Raw genomic sequence first — 20,866 nt, 5'->3', positions numbered from 1 at the left:
GTTCCTTGTGGGTTGTTGCATCCGTTGCCCATACCCGAGAGGCCATGGTCCAATATATCCATGGATTTTATTGTTGAATTACCTCCCTCTAATGGTAAAACTGTCATCCTGATGATTGTGGATCGTTTTTCTAAGATGGCTCATTTTGTGTCTCTTGTCAAATTGCCATCATCCAAGGAACTTGCCTCTATCTTTGCCGGGGAGGTGTTTCGGTTGCATGGTATTCCCACTTCGATCGTGTCCGATAGGGGTAGCCAGTTTATCTCCAGATTCTGGAGAGCATTTTGTGCAGAGATGGGTATCTCCCTCTTGTTTTCTTCAGCCTACCACCCCCAGTCTAATGGAGCTGCTGAACGTGCCAACCAATCTCTGGAGCAGTATCTTCGCTGTTTCGTGTCCCACCATCAGAACAATTGGGCTGACCTTCTTCCTTGGGCAGAGTTTGCTCGTAATAATGCTGCTCATGAATCCTCCGGTAACAGCCCTTTTTACGTTGTTTATGGCCGGCATCCCGTGGTTCTTCCAGCTGCATTCTCCTTACAGGGCATGCCAGCTCTGGACGAACATTTGGCTGGTCTACGTAATACTTGGGAGCAGGTTCAGTGTTCTTTGGTGGCCTCAGCTGCTCGCCAGAAGGTTCAGGCAGACAAGCATCGCAGGGCGGCTCCATCCTATGCTGTGGGAGACCGGGTTTGGCTTTCTACTCGCAATATTCGTCTTCGTGTGCCTTCTATGAAGTTGGCTCCTCGTTTTATTGGTCCTTTTCGTATCTTGCATGTGGTTAATCCTGTCTCGTATGCATTGGATCTTCCTAAAAATTTACGCATTCCTAACGTGTTTCATACCTCCTTGTTAAAACCCCTCCTGTGCAACCGTTATACTCGGCATGTCCCCCCTCCTCCTCCGGTTTCTGTGGAGGGCCATGAGGAGTTTGAAGTGGCGGCTGTAATTGACTCTCGTTTGCTTCGGGGTCGCCTCCAATATCTGGTACATTGGAAGGGCTATGGGGCTGAGGAACGCAGTTGGATTTCCGCTGACGCTGTTCACGCTCCTCGCCTTGTGCGTTCTTTCCACGCTCGTTTTCCTGCCAGGCCTGCTCCTCCCCGCCCGGTGGGCGTGTCTTCAGGGGGGGGTACTGTAGCGGTACTTACCCTCTCCAGGGGCCGGCCGGGGTCCTCTCTTCTCGCCGCGCGCGGTCCTGCTCCTGCACGAGCCGCGCGCGGCTCAGCCAACGATGGGATCAGTCAGGCGGGCAGTGACCGCGAGAAGCGGTCACATGTCCCGCCCGACACTAAGAGCGCGCCGCGCGTCTCGGGCGCGCTCTTAAAGGGACAGTGGGAGACTAAATTAGAATCAGTCTCCCATTGGCCCCTGTCAGGCCACATTCCCCATACACTCACGTTTTGGGGGCGTGGATATGACAGGGGCCAATCAAAGTGAACCTTAGGGTATTTATACTCACCTGTTTCCCTTGCTCTTTGCCCTATCGTGGTTTCTGTCCAGTTCCCTTTAGTGCTTGTATCGTTCAGTTGGTTTTTTGGTGCTTGACCTTGGCTTTGTTCCTGACTCCGCTCTCTCCTTATCCTTGCTTGCTTATCCGCTGTTTTGTCCTCTGTGTACCAGTCCTCGGCTTGTTCTACGTTACGCTGTCTCTCTGTTCCCTTGACCTCGGCTTGTTCTGACTCTGTCTTTCTCTCGTCCAAGTCCGGCCATTCTAAGGTCCGGTAAGACGAACTCTGTTTCTTGCCCCGTGACTGTTGAACTATTCCTGCGTGTTGGGGTATATTACCGTGACAGGTACAAGCCGGACATTACTCCTGAACCTTGCTATGAAGATGAGCTCTACCACTGGTTTGAAGTAAAGCTCACTGCCCAAGATTTCTATTGTGATTCGGAAGGCAACAGCGTGATCCTGATCCAACTGCCTCCAGAGCTCAATTACCTATACCGCCATTGGGATACTGCTATTCCACATATTCCTGTTACCAAGTTAAAGACAAGATCATGGAATGACCTTGGGCCCATGGCAAAATTATGGGCCACCATGGATGAATCACAACTACAGGAAAATGGCATTGCCAAATACCCAGCAACTGACCTTCTTGAAGCATGGCCACGCCATTTCCTAGAAAAAGAATTCAAAGACCTAGTTATAACAAATGACTATGACCCAGAAACTCCTCATGACTGTTTCGAACAGATGAAAATGGAAACAGTGCACTTACCAACCGTGCATGAGAATCCATTACCGGATCCGGATTTTACTCTGTTTGTGGATGGTTCAAGATATGCTGATGAAGAAGGAAAATACCACACAGGATATGCCGTAACCACAACAGAGGAAGTTCTCAAGTCATCATCTTTACCGCCAGCAATGTCTGCGCAAGAAGCTGAATTGCAAGCCCTGACTACAGCATGCAAGATCTCCGAGGGAAAGCGTGCCAACATCTATACAGATTCAAGATATGCTCTGGGTGTGGCACATGACTTCGGCCTCATTTGGAAGACAAGAGGATTTCTTACCACTGCCGGTACACCAGTCAAACACAACTCTGCAATCAAGGAGCTAATGGATGCCCTCCTACTCCCTGAAGAAGTGGCCGTTTTGAAAATAAAGGCACATGGGAAATTGGATTCAGATGAAGCTAAGGGCAACCATTTAGCTGATCAAGCTGCTAAGCAAGCGGCCAGAGATTTGCAGGAAGTGGATGAAGAAGTGTCCGGTCAAGAAGAAGAAGTTCCTATCTTTACCTTGCAAACTCTTCCTACTGACCTAAGAATTTTGCGAGAACAACAAGCTGCAATTACTCCTGAAGAAATCCAGAAATGGAAAAAGAAGGGAGCTGTCCTAAAAGATGGAATTTACTACAACAACTCTAAATTTTGCCTTCCGAAGAATTTATATCCAGCAGTTGTCCAATGGGCACATGGGCCTGCACATCTGTCAAAAGACCTAATGGCCGCCCTCATTCAAAAGTATTATGAAGCCCCTGGAATCACAACTTTGATCAGCAATTTCTGTAAGGCCTGTGTCATTTGTGCAAAATGCAATCCAGGAAGACCAATCAGGGTGCCTGCAAAGCACCTAGCAAAACCCATGTACCCATTCCAGAGAATTCAAATTGACCACATTCAAATGCCCAAGAGTGGGCCTCATGAATATGCACTAGTAATAGTGGACATGTTCTCAGGCTGGCCAGAAGCCTACCCTGTGACCAATATCACTGCAAAAACAACCGCAAAACGCCTACTTACAGACATAGTATGTAGATTTGGACTTCCAGAAGTCATTGAAAGTGATCAGGGTCCAGCCTTTACAGCAACAGTGACTAAAGACATTTGGACTGCTCTGGGGGTGACCCTAGCCTTTCACACCCCTTACCACCCACAAAGTAGTGGTAAAGTAGAGCGCATGAACGGCACTCTAAAAGCCAGAATGTTAAAAATGTCACAAGAAACAAAGATGCCCTGGCCAGAAAGCCTGCCAATAGCTTTATTCAGCGTTAGACACACACCTAGAGGGAAGCACTCGTTATCCCCATATGAAATTCTATTTGGGACAGCACCCAGACTAGGTTGTTATTATCCGCAACAGTTACAGCTGCAATCTGATGTTTTAGTAGACTATGTAACTGAACTTGCAAGTGTCTTGAACAAAATACATGCCCAAGTTTTCTCTTCAATTCCAGATCCTGATTTGGACACAGGTACCCATAACCTGCTTCCCGGAGATTGGGTTCTGGTCAAGAAGTTCGTGCGGAAAAGTACCCTGGAACCAAGATTTGACAGGCCATTCCAAGTTCTCCTGATCACCGCAACCTCCGTCAAATTGGCCGGCAGGCCACATTGGATCCACGCTTCCCACTGCAAGAAGTCTCCTGCCCCAGAGGAAGCAGATACCGCACAACCATGTACCTCTGGTACATTGTCTCCTTAATTAGTCTAATTAAGGCCCAGCAAGTAGCCATCACTAAAGATGTTAGTGGGTACACCTTCTGGTATAATTCATCATGTACCCGTGTGGCTACCTATACCTTTGATTATTGTGACATCGTAGAATGCCCATTCTCTACAACACAAATCCAGAATATCTATAGAGATATCCCTCATGTAAAAGATCCATATGTTTGTGTAGTTGACAAACAATGGGGGCACAATTGTGGCCATTGGGGGGCGGCGGGATGGAATGCCGGGCCTTCCTGGGGCTACAAGCCAAAAAGTGCCTTATCTAAAGTAGATGATCATGGTAGGTCCCTCCTTCAAAGAATGACTCTGAGAAAGCCTGGAGGAGGCACACCAATGAAATAATTCTTAATGTTGAGCATCCAAGCCCAACAGATGCAGACCAGTATGTATTGGGAATGTACTGGAAAAAGGGCTCCTATACTAAATTAGGGCATTTCTACCTTAAAGATATGTGTAATTCCCCTGAGTGGCAAGGAGCTACTCACATGGTCACAAACCCATTAAAACCACACATCCAGTCCTTTAAGGACATGATGGCCATTGCTAACCCCACCTTTGAAGATACCATGGCCGCTGAAACAGGTTTTAATGATGTTAACCTATGGTTAGAATGGATGAAATATAATGCCAACAAACATAACCGAACCGCATGCTATGTGTGTGGAGGTGCCCGGCCTCATCTGGGCACTGTACCTTTAACCCTGCCAGTAGATGAAGAAAATTGTATTTTAAGTCTTTTTGCCTACCAATATAATTTCAACAGGTCTCTATGTCAAGCATGGACAGCGGAGTATCCTCTTATAGCCAAAAATGTAAGACCTCCTCATGGTGTTACCGTATATAAAGGTAATTACACTTGCTATGTCAAACATGATGGGATTGGTAAATTTGTGGGTAACTTTCCCGCAGGTTATTGTACTACATATAGAACTGTTCCTGTACGTTTGCTGCAGCAGCACATTAGGTCACTGGGGGATATTTACTGGTTGTGTGGGGATTTACAGCTAAGATCCAGAATGGACACAGAGTGGTGGGGGGAGTGTACATTGGCCAAGGCCATTATGCCTATACACATTATTTCTGACACACACACCAACACCCATGAGTCCAGCCACACTAAGGCTAAGCGTGAAGCCCCAGTAAAAGGAAGTTTTGACCCTCACATTTACATTGATGCCATTGGGGTGCCTAGGGGGGTACCCAATGAATTTAAAGCGAGAGATGAAGTTGCTGCAGGATTTGAATCAATTTTTACCATAGTTACCGCAAACAAGAACTTAAACTGGATAAACTACATTTATTACAATCAACAGCGTTTCGTTAATTACACCAGAGATGCCCTCCAGGGATTAGCCGAACAGTTGCAGGCAACATCCCAAATGGCCTTCCAAAATAGAATAGCCCTGGATATGATCCTAGCCGAAAAAGGAGGAGTATGTAAAATTTTGCCCGACACCATGACGTGTTGTACCTACATCCCAGAAAACACAGGTCCTAATGGTAAAGTTACATTAGCCATAGCAAAATTAAATGACCTCTCAGAGGAATTAAAAAGGAATTCTGGGATAAAAGATCCCTGGGACAGATGGTTTGGTTGGATGACGGGTTGGAAAAAGGCTTTAATGCATATTGGTATGGCAATACTAATTTCTCTTTTTATCTTTATCTCTTTTGTTGTGTCTTCCCCTGTCTGAGGAAAGCTCTCACGAAGACTGTTGACCAAGCGGCACCCACTTTCACACTTCTTGATGTTGATGACCAAGATTTCCAGGATCTCAACTCACCCTGTTTGCCGCTGCAATCTATCCCTTTTGATGATAAAGTGCGAGAGTTCTAGGAAGGGACCACCTTAGGGACAGCATCTGTCAGTGAATGGTAAAGGCCCCGTGTGGAGAAGCGGTGGGTTAGCTGCCGTGGGACACCCATGGGTGTGAAGTGTTCGAGAGCCATACTGACAGATGAGTTAGCCTAGTAGGGTCAGAAAATAGGGACAGACTTGCACTTTGCATTAACACCTAGCTAGCGGCCACGGGGTTTCTGTGCCTTTGGGCTAACACGTCTTCTGGTATTAACAAATAAAGTTTTTATTTCTTAGAATCTAACATTTCATAGGGGGGACTGATGTAGAATTATTAAAAAATCTTATTGTACTTATATTGAATTGCTGCTCTAACTCTGTATTAACCTGATACTGTGACAAATCCTCCATTTTGTCCTCATAACCTGACTTCTCCATTTGAAAACTACATTACATGACAGTATTTCTCAGCACATCTAATACAATAGACAAAGACTGTATTCTCCATAAGGATATGACTAACCCAGGAACTGTTGAATTTCCCCTAACTCGCAACATAGTATAATTTAAAGGCCATGAGAACACAGTAGTAATGAAATGTTCTATTCATAAGAGACCTTGCACCTAACCACGAGATTTGACATCACCGACCGAGTAAAATGACGCTCAAGACCCCTTGTCCCCCACCCGTGTCCAAAAAGTACCACCTCTTGGTGGGTGGACACGGAACTAACCACTTAGTTTTTGATCCAATTAATTATATTGATAGGTGGACACTAATCCAGACACTTAACAATTAATCCAATTAATGATGTTTATTCACTGATATCTTGATAATCAATGATGACGAAAATGTCTCTTAAAAGGGCCTGCGCGCCCTCTGATTCTGGACTTGCCAATAAATTTCCTCGAAGTTATTTTAACCTGAACTCCGTGTGTCAGACTGAATTACTTCAGCGTATATACGCAATTCAATTCTCTTTAATTTGGACAGGAACAGATAGACACTTAAACATTTTTGGTTTACTGAAAAAGTACCATAACATAGCCAATAATAAATGTGCATTTTGTTATACAGTTTTTTAGCCGGTCATGTTGGAACTGTTTCCGTTACTTGTTTTAAATTAGTGGTAGGTATGTATAGGCGGTGAGAAAATAGGCAATAGATAATATGTTGCAGGGTTATTTGAAGACTGTCATTCTTTGCTTAAAAAATTGCAGATGCCCTCTATCATGTTGAGTAAAGAAGTCTTGTGAGATGAAATTTGTGAAATAATTCCCCAATCAATATGGAAGCTCGGAAGTGCTTTACGTAGGAACAACATTGAACAAATTAGCCCAAAAGTATTAGACCATATTATGGAATGACCTGAACCAAGAATACAAGAACCGTAATAGTTATTTTAATTCCAAAACAGCAATTTAGCAATATTTCTTATTAGGTGTGTATTTGTTAAATATTTAACATATATAATATATAAACATGGATTTTATTCACTGCTCCTTCTATTTTTCCCTCTGTTGGTTACGTTTTCTCACTTGACCTGCGAACCAAATTACGAGAATATTTATATTATGTATATATTTTGCCGTACACTGATTTGACCCATTTTCATTCCCCTTTGGTTCATCTAATTCATTTTCTGAAATCTTTTTTTATTAACATAATTTGTCTGCATCCAACCCTCTCATGGGCAAAATTCTGCAGTCCCGGAAATTTTTATTTTTTATTTTTTTGCTAAAGTGATACAAATTAAACATTTGTTTGCATGGTGCATGAGTCTAATATGGAGTCTGAAAATGTTTAAATTGTCATCCATTGTAAAGGCATTATTCGAATATGTACTTACCCTCTTTTTCTCACTTGTATATATGAAAAGAAAAAGAGAGAAAATATACAAATAATTGTGCAGTATATTACAATGGGTTAAATTAGATAGTGAATATGCCGGATATAGAGTTGAATCCACTCACATTTTTTAGAGCCTTTTACAGATCTAAGGCTCTAAACTTCCTAGTGTCTGTGTCTTTTTTGGGTAGACCACACGACCCTTCTCTCCCGATATACGTGTGTGTATTTTCCTCCGTGTTGGGTAGAAAGAAAAAGGGCACAGGTAATCCAATCTGAGCGTAGTATTTCAGATACTTTAAATGTCAAGATGTGAAAAAGAATATATAATATTGCTCACCTTCTTTAGAGCCTTTGATAACCGGCTCTAAGTATATATTTTTTTTTTTGTAAATTCTTTATTATGACGATCAGGTGAGTACAGAATCACAAATATTCATACACCACAACAGTGTATATACGGTATGTCAGATCGTAACTCAACGTTGAAAATAAGCATTGTTAGCTTCTGATCATCTAACATTCAGCAAGCGTCATATGGCTGTTAATCAATCAGTAAAGCGTAGGTAATTTGAGCAAGTTAAACAATTGAACGACTATAGATAGATGCATCGTTAAGAGCTAAAACAGTTCCAGTAACTTCAATAATCAATCAAGCAAGGTTAAACAAGGGGATATCTCGGAGCCCCCGTTCCGCAGTCCTTCCAAGTGACCTGGCATATAGACCTAATAGCCAAGAGAGTAGGTAAGAGCTTCAGTCTCAAACATGGTTAGATGTGACATATATGGCTGAGAGAACCTGCGCATCCCCAGTTGGGGGTAGTGTCGAAGATGTGTAGGCATATGATGTTAAGCTAAGTGTGTTGTGTTGCAGGCGAGATTGTGAGTTCCAAGCACTTACAATGCACCACTAAGGGCGCCACCCCCAAATCCGCACCTTAATCTGGGATCTCCCGAAGATGGAAATTCTAGTAGTCCCTCGTGTTACATAGGTGGTTTGGGTGTGTCTGTCTACTTCAGTAGTCCGTCAGTCAGACGTCTGATGAGGTGCCTTGGAGTGTCGTAGGGCGTATGTTATATTCCCTTCCTTTCGTCGGTCTAGTGTGTCATACTTTGGGGTCACTTCTCAGTATGGTCAGTTCCCTATTTGTCCCTTTAGTCAGCATGTGGTGATAGTACTGGTACGCCTCCCTGGGATCTACCGCCTATTTCGCCTATAGCTCGCGCATCCTCACAGTCGGGTACCCCTGATCCGACCTCCCCGGGCCAGTCCGAGCCGCCGCCACTGTGTCCCAGAAGTAGGTCGCGTGGGTTTGAGTAGAAACCTTGTACGTTGTGAAAATGAGAAAAAGAGGGGGGAGGAAGGGGGGGGGGGGGGACAGATGTGGGGGGGGGGGAAGGAGGGTTGGGTCTATAGGTGGCACCATACGTCAGCGCGCGCCCGGGCACTCCTGAACCGTGTGAAATAGTGTGCTTTACGGTCTTCTTGCTCCCGGTCTTGAGAGGTATACATACCACGGGGTCCAGGCTTCGACATGTTTGGTGCTCCTTCCGAGCAGTTCTGCGTATCGCGCCTCGCCCGTGTGTATGTCCTCTATCCTCTGAAGCCAGTCTGTCATAGTTGGTGGTTGTGTTTGTTTCCATTTAGCGGGTATGGATGCTTTGGCCGCATTTTGTAGGTGGCGGATTATCGACCTCTTGTATTGGGCTATTGAGCCTTCCGTGTGATGGAGTAGAGCCATTTCTATGTTGAAGTCAGGTAGGTCTCCCAGGATGATTGTCATTTCCCGTTGTATGTCTTCCCAAAACGGCTTAATCTTTGCGCAATCCCACCAGATGTGTCTTATTGTGCCTGTGTGGGTTTCACATCTCCAACAAGTGTCTGTAGACCCCGGGAATATTCTACGTAGTAGGGATGGAGTCCTGTACCAGTGGGAGAGTAGCTTGAAGTTGACCTCCTGGTAGTTGGTACTAATGGAGCTCTTGTGCTGCAAAATCAATATCTGTTCCCATTGTGTGTCAGTAAACGTCCTATCCGTCAGCTCTTCCCATCTTCTCTTGAACGCCGTGTTCCGTGTGCGGTCTCCTGTTATTAGCTGTTGGTAGATGACTGAGACACTGCCATCGGCGGCGGAGCCGGTCATGCAGGAGCGTTCAAACCACGTCTGTTCTCTATGTAACACTACCCTGTTGGGGAGGTTGTAGTAAAAATGTCGTAGTTGCGCGTAATGAAATCTGTGCATTAGTGTCGGTTGTGGTATTCCACTCCATTCCCGAAGATTTCGTATTCCCGCGTTACTGAGGACCTCGAATATCGGGACAAAGTCTCCACTTCCCTCTATTGGCCAGGAAGAACGATGTAGTCCTCCGCCTATCTCCGAATTATGAGTTATCGGTATCAGGGGGCTCGGCTGTGGGGAGATATGTTGGTTTCGTCTCAGGTGAGACCATGTCTTTAACGTTTGAATGACGGGTGATTCAGCGCCCAGCTTCGATGTTACGTCCGCCGAGTTATGCCATGTGAGTCTGGGGAGGGCTTTGTTTATGACTTCTCTATTCAATGCCACCCACAGTTTGTCATCAGATGCCACATGCCAGTCCCTGATCCGCTGCAGTACCGTGGCATGGAAGTATTTGCGGATATCTGGTAAAGCCAGGCCCCCCCAATTCTTAGGTAGGCATAGCTTGTCAAAGCTGAGTCGTGCCCTTTCTCCCTTCCAGACGTATTGTGTCACCGCCGACTTAAGAGATGTAAAAAATCCTGGCGGGATGTGCCAGGGAATGGTGTGAAAATGGTAAAGTAGCCGCGGGAGAATGTTCATCTTTATTACCGATATACGTCCCTGCCAGGAGATGTGGTCGTAATTCCAGCTCTTAAGGTCGTTTAGTATTGTGCGCAAGAGGGGGATGTAATTCTTGGCATACAGTTCTTTCGGGTTCCTGGGTATCCAGATTCCTAGGTATCGCATCTGGTCCTGGCACCAATGGAAGGGGTACTCACGTTGAATTCGCTCTCCTGTGTTCGTCGGGGTTGAGACGTCTAATAGTTTGCATTTAGTTAAATTGAGCTTCAGCCCTGATAACTGGCCATACGTATCGAATTCTCGCATCAAGACCGGCAGGGATTCAGCTGGATCGTTCACGAAGAAGAGCATGTCGTCTGCGTATGCAGCTACCTTGTGTTCCTGGGTCCCATGCCTAAACCCTCTGATCTCTGGTGTATGTCTCACTCTATCCAGGAACGGTTCCAGCGAGATGGCAAACAGGAGTGGCGATAGTGGGCAACCCTGTCGCGTGCCATTGTGAATGGTGAAGGTGTCCGTAAGCGCACCATTCACCCTTACTCTGGCGCTGGGGTCTGTGTAGAGCGCTTCAATCCAAGTCATCATACCTCTTCCCAGTCCCACTTTTCGTAGTGTCGCCATCATGAAGCTCCAGTTTACCCGGTCAAAAGCCTTTTCGGCATCTGTTGAGAGCATTAGTAGGCCTGGTTTTTCCCTAAGGGCTAATGCTTGTATGGAAAACGCCCGGAGTGTGCAATCTCTGGCTTCCCTTCCCGGCACAAAACCCGTTTGATCCGGATGTATTAAGCGCGGTACATATTTTTGTAGTCTGGTTGCAATGATCTTGGTGAATAGCTTCACATCCGCGTTGAGAAGCGAGATCGGCCGGTAGCTACTGCAGTTTTCTGGGTTCTTGCCGGGTTTAGGGATTACCGTGATAGTAGCCGCTAACGTTTCCTGATGGAATGTGTCTCCCTGCTGGAGTCGATTGAGGGCTGCCATTAGATGTGGCGTAAGAATGTCTCTGAATGACTTGTAGTATCCCACCGAGAGTCCGTCTGGTCCCGGGGCCTTCCCTTTCTTCGCTGCCTTAATCGCCGCCTGTACCTCTTCCGTGGTGATCGGGGCCTCCAGTAGTTCCGCTTCTTCTGGTGTTAGAGCGTCTGGTTGGAAACCTTGTAGGTAACGCCATGTTGCGTCTTGTAGGTCCGCTCCGCGGGCGTTGGGAAGTGACGGTGTGGAATTGTACAGTTGTCGGTAGTAGTTACAAAATTCAGTGGCGATTGCTTCTGGGAATTGTGTGAGTGTGCCATCGGTCTTCCGTAGTTCATGTACTTGCGCCCTCGCTTGTTGGGGTCGGATCATGCGGGCTAGGAGCCTCCCACCCTTGTTAGCATGGATGTAGAAGAAGGCCTTGGATCGTTGTGTCGCCCTATGGTGTTTGCTGGCTACCAGGTCCGCCAGTTGTCGGCGAGCGTCCAGGAGTGAGCGATAGTGCTCTTCGAGTTGTGATCGCTTGTGTTGTGCTTCCAGTCGGGAGATCTGGTCGGTGAGCTCCAACATACGTCGCTGCGATTCCCTTTTTTTACGAGAGGCAATCCTGATGAGATGGCCTCGAAGTACACTCTTGTGCGCTTCCCATAGCGTCACTTTTGACACCTCTTCCGTGTCATTTCCCCTGAAGTAGTTGGTGAGATGTTCTGTCAGGGCAGCCTGCACTCCTGGGTCTGACAGGAGCGACTCATTTAGTCTCCACTCCGTCTTGGTGGGCCTGAACAGCGGGGAGTCCAGCTTCACGGACACTGCGCTGTGGTCCGACCATGGTGTTGGCGCGATTGTTGCTGACTGTAGGTGTCGTAGGCCTTCCTGTTGTATAAGAACATAATCGATGCGAGAGTATCTCCTATGTATGGCTGAGTAGTGCGTATAATCTCGAGTCGTTGGATGTATGGTCCGCCACGCATCCACCAGTCTGGAGTCCCTCATGGTCTTCTTTATAGCCCTGATCGCGGTTTGTGGTATACTGCTGTGTCCTGTCGAGGAGTCCAGCAACGGATCAAGCGGTGCGTTAAAATCCCCCCCTATGATGAGCGAACCTTCCGTGAATATTGCCAGTTGGCGGAATGTTTAGCACAAGAACATCGCCTGTTTTGCGTTAGGCGCATAAATAGAGGCAAAGGTGTATGTCCTCCCCGTAATCGTGCCTTTGATAAAAAGGAACCTACCGTTAGGGTCTGTCTTTTGGTCCAGCAAAGTGAAGGCAAGATTAGCAGCCAACAGTATCGCAACTCCTACCTTTCGGGATTCGGGGTGAGTGCTGTGGTAGTTGATTGGGTAACCTCTGTCTTTCAGTCTATGGGTATCCGAGGATTTGAGGTGCGTTTCTTGTAGCATTGCTACTGAGATCCGTTTGCGATGGAGTTCCCTTAGGAGGTGTGTGCGCTTCTCAGGTGAGTTAAGGCCTCGGCAGTTCTGCGTGAGGACATGTAGAGGTGCTGCTGTGTACGCCATGGAGTGAGTGTGGGCGAAGTCGCTGGCGTCTCCGTAGTCGTGTTCAGGAGTTCTGGGTTCAGTGGCCCTCGCGCACGTCAACTGCCGGTGGGGGAGGGAGGGGGGGGGGGGATGGATGGGGAAAAAGAATATAAGTACAGTTAGAGAAGAGGGAAGGTAGAACCTTCGTGAGTCACAATTCCCACGAGTTGGGGGCGGCTCAGCCCACGCCCAGTTCAGCCCGTCCCAGGAGGCCCCTGGTGTGAGTGCTCAGAGGTGTGATGTCAATAAGAATCAAAGTTATCCCTTCAATACGAGGGAGTCCTGTGTAGCTGGGTGGATTACAAGACCGTACCGTTCCCTAGCAAGCTAGGGCAGCCGCGGTGTTGGGTCCCCCAGTAGTGTGGTCTACACAGGTGTAAGTCGGGGTGGTGGTGAGACCGAAGAAGTCCAGAGCCACTGTCCAGTCGGCCGCAGAGGCTCAGTGTCTAGTGGTGTAGTAGTGTATGAACTCTCAGAGGGGTGTCCGTGTCCCACTTGTTCCCAATCTGAATTCAATGGCTAGTACAGTGAAAATATCGATTAGTACGGTCACGTAATATGGGGGTATGAGTTAACATCTGTTGGGATATATGGTGTGAGTGGCTGCTGGTCCTTCCCTATGTCGGGGCGGGTAGCCCATTGCTATCTTAAGTTAGTTCAGGTCGTGGGTCGTGCCGGGCCGGGCCGGCTGCGTATGGAGTGCGTTCTGGGTCCCCCCACCTCCCATAGCGGGCTCTGTTTTGGGTCCCCTATTCTGGGGATAGGAAGCGGAGCTAGCCGTCCGTGGGGGAGGAGAGGGAGGCGCTGTAACGAGTATATACCCCTACACGCAGGATCCAGCCTAACAGAAGACAGTACAGAGGAGAGATACGTCTACCGGACCTTAGAGTGGCCGGACTCGACGTAATAGTATAAGACAGAGTCAGGAACGATCCGAGGTCAAGGGCACAAAGAGACAGCGTAAACGAAAACTAGCCGGGGACTGGTACACAGGAATCAGCAAGCCGGCAAACAGTACAGAATAGGATAAAGCGAAAACGAAGTCAGAATACAAGGCCAAGGTCAAATACGGAGAAACACAACTGAACACAACAAGCACTAAAGGGAACTGTAGCAGAAACCACGATAGGGCAAGGAACTAAGGGAAAAGGGTAAGTATAAGTAGCCTTCAAACTAATGTGATTGGCTCCTGTCACTTCCACTCCCCCAACAGGTAAGTGTATGGGGTGATTGGCATGACAGGAGCCAATGGGAGCCTTTTTGCAATTTAGGCTCCCACTGTCTCTTTAAGAGCGCGCCCGAGATTCGCGGCGCGCTCTTAGCTGCAGGCGGGACACGTGACCGCTTCTCGCGGTCACTGCCCGCCTTCCTGTCTGAACAGTCGGACGAGCCGCGCGTGGCTCGTGCAGCCGCAGGACCGCGCGCGGCTTGAAGAGAGGACCGCGGCCGGCCCCCGGATAAGGTAAGTACCGCTACAGTACCCCCCCCTGAGGACACGCCCTCCGGGCGGGCAGGACCAGGCCTGGCAGGAAAACGCGAATGGAACGAACGTACAAGGCGGGGAGCGTGAACAGCATCCGCAGAAATCCAACTGCGCTCCTCAGGCCCATAACCCTTCCAATGTACCAAGTACTGAAGCCGACCCCTAAGAAAACGAGAGTCAATAACAGCAGATACTTCGAACTCCTCATGACCCTCCACAGAGACAGGAGGGGGAGGGGGAGTATGCCGGGTATAGCGGTTGCGTACGTAAGGCTTCAACAAAGAGGTGTGAAATACATTGGGTATACGCAGATTCTTAGGCAGACCCAAGGCATAAGAAACGGGATTAACCTTATGTATAATGCGATAAGGACCAATGAAGCGGGGAGCCAATTTCATAGAAGGCACCCGGAGGCGAATATTCCGTGTGGAAAGCAAAACCCTGTCCCCCACAACATAGGAAGGAGCCGCTCTGCGATGCTTGTCAGCCTGAGCCTTCTGGCGGGCAGCAGAGTCCACCAAAGAACGCTGAACCTGCTCCCAAGTATTACGCAAACCAGCCAAATGCTCATCCAGAACTGGCATGCCCTGTGAGGAGAATGCAGCCGGAAGAACAACGGGATGCTGGCCATAGACAACGTAAAAAGGGCTTTTGCCGGAAGAATCATGAGTGGCATTATTCCGAGCGAATTCAGCCCAAGGAAGCAGGTCAGACCAATTGTCCTGATGGTGAGACACAAAACAACGGAGGTACTGCTCTAGAGACTGGTTGGCACGTTCAGCAGCTCCATTAGACTGGGGATGGTAAGCGGAAGAAAATGAGAGGGAAATACCCATCTCCGAACAAAAGGCTTTCCAGAACCTGGAAATAAATTGGCTACCCCTATCGGATACAATAGATAAGGGAATACCATGTAATCGAAACACTTCTCTAGCGAAGATAAGAGCCAATTCCTTGGAAGTGGGCAACTTGCGAAGAGACACAAAGTGAGCCATTTTGGAAAACCGATCTACTATCATTAGGATGACTGTGTTACCATTCGAAGGGGGTAATTCAACAATAAAATCCATTGATAGATTAGACCAAGGTCTCTTGGGAACGGGTAACGGATGCAACAGCCCACAAGGAACTCTACGAGAGGTTTTCATACATGCACAAGTAGTACAAGCACTTATATAGTCAGTAACATCCTTACGTAAGGTATCCCACCAGAAATACCGAGAAACGGCTGACACTGTTTTGGAAATACCAGGATGTCCAGCAGTCTTAGTATCGTGATAAAGTGACAGAATATCCCGTCTCTTGGGAACGTCAACGAACAATTTATCATTAGGCCTCTCGCTGGGTGCCATGCTTTGTTTCGCTTGTATGGCCTGCAAGAGGGACGAGGAAATAGACAATATAGTAGTTGCTATTATCCTGTCTGGGGGAATGACAGGAGTGACATCAATCTCCTGTTTGTCAATAGTCTCGAATTGTCTGGACAGAGCGTCCGCTTTAGTGTTCCGGTCACCTGGCCTATAGGTGATTATATAATTAAAATGAGACAAGAACAGTGACCACCTAGCCTGCCTTGAAGACAATCTTTTAGCTTCGCTAAGGTAGGATAGGTTCTTATGATCTGTAAATATGAGAATAGGATCCTTAGTTCCTTCTAGCAAATGTCTCCATTCTTTGAGTGCTAAAATGATAGCAAGGAGTTCGCGATTACCCACATCATAATTCCTCTCTGCCTTGGACATTTGTTTAGAAAAGAAGCCACAAGGATGCAATGGCTTGTCAGGAGACTCTCTTTGGGATAAGACAGCACCTACCCCTATATCGGAAGCATCAACCTCAAGTATATATGGCAATGAGGGGACAGGATGCTGTAAAATAGGGGCAGAGGCGAACGTAGTTTTAAGAAAGTCAAAAGCCTGAAGTGCCTCAGTAGACCAGACACGTGTATTGCCATCCTTTTTAGTCATACGAGTAATAGGCGCTACTATAGACGAAAAACCTTTGATAAAACGTCTATAATAATTAGAGAAACCCAGAAAACGCTGGATGGCTTTCAGACCTTGCGGCAGAGGCCATTCTATGACTGCAGCGAGCTTCTGGGGATCCATCCGAAAACCCTCAGCGGAAATCAAATACCCTAAAAACTGGACCTCGGACTGGTCGAATAGACATTTTTCTAATTTGCAATAAAGACCATTAGCAAGAAGGGTCTTCAGAACTGTTGTAACATGTCTGTGATGAGTGTGAATGTCTGTAGAATATATTAAAATGTCATCCAAGTACACAATAACAAATGAGTGAATAAAGTCCCTTAAGACATCATTAATAAATTCTTGGAACACTGCTGGGGCATTGCAAAGCCCAAATGGCATGACGGTATACTCATAATGACCTGACCGAGTGTTAAAGGCTGTCTTCCATTCGTGGTCCTTTTTAATACGTATCAAATTGTATGCTCCTCTAAGATCTAATTTGGTGAATACCGTAGCATGTTTGAGCCTGTCAAACAATTCTGTTATTAAAGGTATAGGGTAAGCATTTTTGATGGTGATCTTGTTAAGACCTCTATAATCAATGCAAGGTCTTAAATCACCCTCTTTCTTTGATACAAAGAAGAACCCCGCTCCAGCCGGAGAAGAGGATCTTCTAATAAATCCCTTGTCTAATGACTCTTTAATGTACTCCTCCATGACACGGTTTTCTTGAACCGATAGGGGGTACACCCTGCCCTTAGGAGGTATAGTACCAGGCAACAAATCAATAGCACAATCGTAGGGTCTGTGAGGCGGTAATTTGTCAGCCTCTCTTTTATCAAAGACAGTCTTTAAAGTTAAATACTGAGAGGGTATAGCCGTAGATAAAGGAGGAACAGTAGGAACGTTAATAGAATTCACAGGCGTGACTTCAATAGTACATGACTCATGGCAGGCTTCACTCCATGATTTTATCTGCCCTGTCTCCCAGTCAAAAATGGGATTGTGGGCACGTAACCATGGATACCCTAACACCAACTGTGAAGAGGGAGAGGTGATGACCTGGAACCGAATGGTTTCATAGTGTAGAACCCCTGTGTACATGTGTAGCGGTGCAGTCTCGTGAGTAACAACAGGAGATATCAATGGTCTACCATCTATGGCCTCAACGGCCAAGGGTATCTCCTTCTCTCTGATGGGAATATTGTTTCTCTTTACAAAACCAGAGTCTATAAAGTTCTCGGCTGCCCCAGAATCAACCAGGGCGTCTATGTTATCAATTATACAACTCTCTCCCATATGTAAAGAAACAGGGAGAAGCAGTCGGTTAGGAGGCAATGTAGGAGACTTAGAAATCACACCCAAGGCCAGTCCCCTATAAGGTCTTAGGTGCGAGAGTTTTCCGGGAGCAGAGGACACTCCTTTACCATATGGTCTCTCTTACCACAATATAGGCAGAGTCCCTCCCTTCTCCTATGTAATTTCTCAGTATCTGAGAGTTTGGCAACCCCTAATTGCATAGGTTCCTCTTCAGATACTTTAACACTCTCCGGTATATTAACTCTGGGTTGAATAGGTGTAACAAAACGTCTATTCCTGTTCTTAGTATAGAGCCTGTCACGAATCCTATTATCTATATCGATGAGGTAGTCAATAAGGTCCTCTAAGGCAATAGGAAGCTCCTTAGCTGCTACCTCATCCAATATAGAGTCTGATAAACCTTCCATGAAGGCCGTAGTTAACCCATTATTGGTCCAATCGACCTGTGAGGCAAGGGTACGAAACTGTATAGCGTAATCAGCCACAGACCTAGAACCCTGTTTAACCCTCATTAATGCTCTAGCGGCATTCTTAGACCTTTTCATAGTATCAAAAGTTATGCGAAAAGCTGTTAGGAAACTGTGAAAGTTATGCACCATAGGTCCATTAGCCTCCCAAATAGGGTTTGCCCATTCAAGTGCTTTGTCGGTAAGTTGGTGCATAAAGAACCCAACTTTAGACCTCTCTGTGGGAAATGAACGTGGATACATTTCAAAATGAAACTCTATTTGGTTAATGAACCCTCTGCATGTCTTAGAATCCCCTCCATACCTAGGAGGAGGCGTTAAATGTGCTGTAGCGTTAGGCATAGTCGATACTTCAGGAAGCAGGGGTGTAGGAGGGTTAGGTGCGGTTGCTGGAATGGTTCTAGCTAAGAGCGTCTGGAGAGCCTGAGCTATTTGATCCATACGGTGATCCTGCTCTACAAATCTAGCCTCATGGGTCGCCATCTGTTGAGCTAAATCTGCGGGGTCCATGGCCCTATCGTAATGTAACGAGTATATACCCCTACACGCAGGATCCAGCCTAACAGAAGACAGTACAGAGGAGAGATACGTCTACCGGACCTTAGAGTGGCCGGACTCGACGTAATAGTATAAGACAGAGTCAGGAACGATCCGAGGTCAAGGGCACAAAGAGACAGCGTAAACGAAAACTAGCCGGGGACTGGTACACAGGAATCAGCAAGCCGGCAAACAGTACAGAATAGGATAAAGCGAAAACGAAGTCAGAATACAAGGCCAAGGTCAAATACGGAGAAACACAACTGAACACAACAAGCACTAAAGGGAACTGTAGCAGAAACCACGATAGGGCAAGGAACTAAGGGAAAAGGGTAAGTATAAGTAGCCTTCAAACTAATGTGATTGGCTCCTGTCACTTCCACTCCCCCAACAGGTAAGTGTATGGGGTGATTGGCATGACAGGAGCCAATGGGAGCCTTTTTGCAATTTAGGCTCCCACTGTCTCTTTAAGAGCGCGCCCGAGATTCGCGGCGCGCTCTTAGCTGCAGGCGGGACACGTGACCGCTTCTCGCGGTCACTGCCCGCCTTCCTGTCTGAACAGTCGGACGAGCCGCGCGTGGCTCGTGCAGCCGCAGGACCGCGCGCGGCTTGAAGAGAGGACCGCGGCCGGCCCCCGGATAAGGTAAGTACCGCTACAGGCGCTAGGTGGTATGGGCGCGTGCGAGCTTGTCCGCCGTGGGTGAACGTCTCAATTTGCGACTGTCTTACGGTGCAAGGAACTGACAATGCGACATAGCAAACATATAACATCACTCCTCAGTACCACTCAGAAACCGACCGCCCCCCCACCCAGCCAGACCCACCCGCATCCCCGCAATCCTAGGTATCTTGTGCTACTAGTGAGCCATAGGTGTAGTCCCAGTTTAACTCTCCATATATCCCCTACTCCCTCCGTGGCCCTAGGGCACAGCAGCATCCTTGCCATACTCCCACCCCCAGAGCCATCCCACCCATTACAGCCCGGTACATCAGTATTAACGAAATAAGATTACATACCCAAATATGTCCCCCAATTGTTCCCCACCTCCCTCCATCCATCTTTTAGATAGTGCTATAGGCAGCTGTTAAGTGATTAATATGACCTGACCAAATCACATTTGCAGCATCAGAAAAACCCACAATATATCAAGTGCTCAAGCGTCCCGTAGGTAACCAACAGTCGTATATAGCGACATAGTTCATGTTCCGCGTGCACAAGTGGGGCATTCCTTGCAAGGGTCCCAACCCGCGGGCAAGTCAGGCGGTGCGTCCCATCCCCATCAGGCCCCCCTCCCCAAGCAACTCGGGGCAGCTTCCCTTCCCCAGGGGCATGTTAGGAATGTGTGGCAACACCCGGTCATGCGTAAGTCTCCGCACATGTGCACGTGTATACAGCATTTCAACAGTCCCGTATAGCGACACAGTTCATGTTCTACGTACATATGTGGGATATTCCTTGCAGGTGCCCCAACCCACGGGCAAGCCAAGCGGTGCGTCCCACCCCCCGTCAGGCCCCCCTCCCCATTCAACTTGGGGTAGCCTCCCTTACCCAAGGGCGTGTTAGGAAAGTGTTGCAACACCCGGTCATGTGTGAGACCCCATACATGTGTATGCGTGAACAGTACTTATCTGACTTCTGCTGTACGCGGGATGGCGTTGGCATCTGTGGTTATCAGCAGGCCGTGATATGTTGGTGTGTCATGGTCGGTCTTCCTTGCCTGGTGGGTGTAGGTGGGGAGCATAACCTTATTCCTCCGGGTCCGTGGGTATCAGTTGCCTGCGGGCCTGCGGGCGCCTAGGTGTGACGTCTCGTCTCCTTCGCTGCAGGTTCGGAGTGTGAATTCCCTGCCTCTGGTCCATTGGCCCCATGATCCAGTCGGTGACCTCCGTAGGCGGAAGGTTGAGGCGCTGTAGGAACCTGGGCACCTCCTCCGGCCAGCGTAGCGGGAGCCAGTCGTCATGGTGTCTGGCCAATAGCATAAAGGGGAAACCCCATTTGTATGGGATCCCTCTATCTATGAGTAGCGCTGTGATGGGTCTCAGGGCCCTGCGGGCCTCAAGCGTGAGGGGAGACAGGTCTTGGTAAAGGGCAACTTCTGCGCCGTTGAAACGCCAGGTGGGCCTTGCGCGGGCTTTGTTCATTATTTTCTCCTTCAGT

Source organism: Pelobates fuscus, chromosome 4 (assembly GCF_036172605.1).
Source record: "Pelobates fuscus isolate aPelFus1 chromosome 4, aPelFus1.pri, whole genome shotgun sequence".
Lineage (NCBI taxonomy): Eukaryota > Metazoa > Chordata > Amphibia > Anura > Pelobatidae > Pelobates > Pelobates fuscus.
The sequence above is the reverse complement of the archived record's forward strand: the minus strand, read 5'-3'. Positions refer to the sequence as shown.